The following is a 3056-nucleotide window of genomic DNA, read 5'->3' as shown; positions in this document are numbered from 1 at the left end:
TCTTCTTTCTTTCTTCTTCTTCTTCTTCTTCTTCTTCTTCTTCTTCTTCTTCTTCTTCTTCTTCTTCTTCTTCTTCTTCTTCTTCTTCTTCTTCTTCATCTTCTTCTTCTTTTGTTGTTGTTGTTGTTGTTGTTATTTTGGCATTTTTACTTTGTTTTCTTTTGTTTTGCTTAGTTTTTTACTTATTTGGTTTACCGCCTATTCTCTGCTCTCCTCCTGGTTACATGTTCCTAACTATCATCCTTCTGCCCAACCCCTTCACCTCCTCTGAGAGGGTGGGGGCCTCATGTGTATCCTCTCCAGCACATTAAGTCTCCGTGAGGCTATGTCTATCCTCTCCAATTGAGGCCAGACAAGGCACCCCAACTTGATGAACATATCCCACATGCAAACAACAACATTTGGGATAGACCCTTTTGCAGTGTTTGAGACCCATACAAAGAACAAGCTGCACATCTGCTATATAAGTGCAGAGAGGCCTAGGTTCAGCTGGTGTATGTTCTTTGGTTGATAGTTCATCCCCCAAGGGTCCAGGTATCTTGACACCGATGGTCATCCTGTAGAGCTCCTGTCGCTTTCAGGGCCACAATCATTCTTCCTATTCTTCCATAAGAGTCCCCAAGCTACATCCACAGTTTGTCTGTGGGTGTCTGTATCTCTCTGAGTCAGCTGCTGTGTGGATCCCCTCGGGAGACAACATGCTCTTATCTGCAAATATTACAGAGTATCATTAATACTGTTAGGGATTTGTGCTTCCCTATTAGATGGTTCTCAAGTTGGACTGGTTACTGGTTGCCCACACCTTAAGTCTCTGCTCCATTCTCTGTGCCTGCATTTCTTGTACACAGGATACATTTTGGGTTGAACATTTTGAGAATGGGTAGGCATTTTTATCACTTCACTGGGGTTACTGCTTGGCTAAAGAAAGTGGCCTCTTTATGTTCCATATCTCCAATGCTAAGAGTCATAGATTCTTGGTATCCCCCATAGAGTACATACCATGCATGTCCTTTTGAGACTGGGTTACCTCCTCACTCAGGATGATAGTCTCAAGTTCCATCCATTTGCTTGCAAAATTCATGATGCCTTTGTTTTAGAACTGGCAGGATAGGGGTTACCAGAGGGGCCTCAACCTACTCAGGGGAGAAGGAGAAGAGCCCGGAGGAAGAATTCTAGGAAGAGGTGACTAGGAAGGGAGCATTGTGCATATAGCAAAGTAAATACTTTAAAAAATAAATGAAAAATGTATTAGAATAAGAGATTTCATTGTGTCATTTTCATATACAATGTATCTTATCTTATTCATTCCATTATTTTTATGCCCTAAATCTGCTTCTGATCCCTTTCTTCTATCTACATATTTCTTTTACCTCTTCTTCCCTCCTTATATATCTTCTTTCCTTTATTCCTTCCTTTTATTTCTTCTACCTTCTTCCTCCTCCTTTCCTTCTCTTCATTCAGTTCTCCATCTACCACTCACTTTTGTCCTTTATATATATATATATATATATATATATATATATATATATATATATATATATATATATATATATATATATATAATGCTACTATCTGATTCCTGATTCTCTGGAGAAGTTTCTTATGTGGTGATCAGTGGTAATTGCCTAGGCTCATAATTGGTCAAAGTGCTGAGCATAGGGACTGCAAAAGCTCAGATGAACATGAAAATTCTATATCACTCCTCCAAACATAGGGGCCATCATGAAGGAGATAACAATTGGTAAATAGTAAGTGCCAAATGGAAGTGTTATTGGCTTGAACATCTTTTAGACATAACATTGCCACTAAACCATTTATTTCTCACAGAAATGCCATTACCAGCACAAAACCTGTGCAAGTTTGGACCTGTCAACATCCTGTCATGGGAAGCAGAGAAGGGCTCATGAACACCATCCTAGAACCTAGATATAATTATGGCAGCTAGGGGAAGAGGTTCCCTAAGCCTCTAGGCAGTTAATGTCAAGATGAAAACTAAGATTAGCTGTCACACATGGCCTTAATGTGCTGCCTGTTCTTACTCTTATGTAGCCTGTACTAACTTTGGATTAATGATCATTCTGATTTAGCCTCTTGAGTTCTGAAATTATCAATGTGTTAGATCATATCTAACTATATTTTAACTTTACCAATTAAAAATGATGTCAATGGGGAGTAATAGGGGACATTTGGGATAGCGTTTGAAATATAAATGAAGAAAATATCTAATAAAATAATTTTTAAAAAATGATGTCAAATATCAAACAACTGTCCAGATAATAATATGTGATGTGTGAAGAAATGTTCAACACACATAAACACACACATACAAGCATGTGTGCATACATGGCAAAAAAATAGTTCTTTCTGATCTTATTACTATTGTAGTATAGGATAAGCTGTGTTTAAAAGAAAGTAACATGAAACATAATAAATGATACATTAAACAACAGTGACTGTGACTTACACATGAAATTAATGTAAAAAATGGTAATTTATCTCAGAATAAAAATATTAACCCTAAATGTATCATACTGGTGATTGGTAAGGTACTAAACACTGTGACTGTAATTTTTCACTTTGCTTATTTCTATATTTATTCTTCATACTTTAGTTTATGTAGTGAGTTTGGCCTATTATATGAATGTAGTGGCTTATATTATGTTAATTTGGGACCCTAAAATTTTTGGAAGAGAATCCACACATAAGCAAGTAAGACACTGAGGGACCCTGTTCCCACTTGTTTGTGACTGGTAAATAAAGCTCCAGGCAGCCAATGGCTGGGAAGGGCAGACAGAAGCAGGAATTTTAGGATTATTGGACCAGTGGCAGACAGGAAGGAGGAGAAAGAGTGAGATACGCTATGCCAGGAGAAAGAAAGGAAAGAGCCATGCCTAAGATGGTGCAGGACAAAGAGCACAGACTCCTTATAAGCCAGGAAAGGGCCATCCCAAGAAGGCTGCCTGATTGGTTCCAGGGCTGCAAAGATATATATTTTAATAAGTAATAAGAAATATAGGTAGCCGGTCCTGGTGGCGCAGGCCTTTAATCCCAGCACT

This window comes from Mus pahari, chromosome 1 (assembly GCF_900095145.1).
Source record: "Mus pahari chromosome 1, PAHARI_EIJ_v1.1, whole genome shotgun sequence".
In the NCBI taxonomy this organism is placed as follows: Eukaryota; Metazoa; Chordata; class Mammalia; order Rodentia; family Muridae; genus Mus; species Mus pahari.
The sequence above is the reverse complement of the archived record's forward strand: the minus strand, read 5'-3'. Positions refer to the sequence as shown.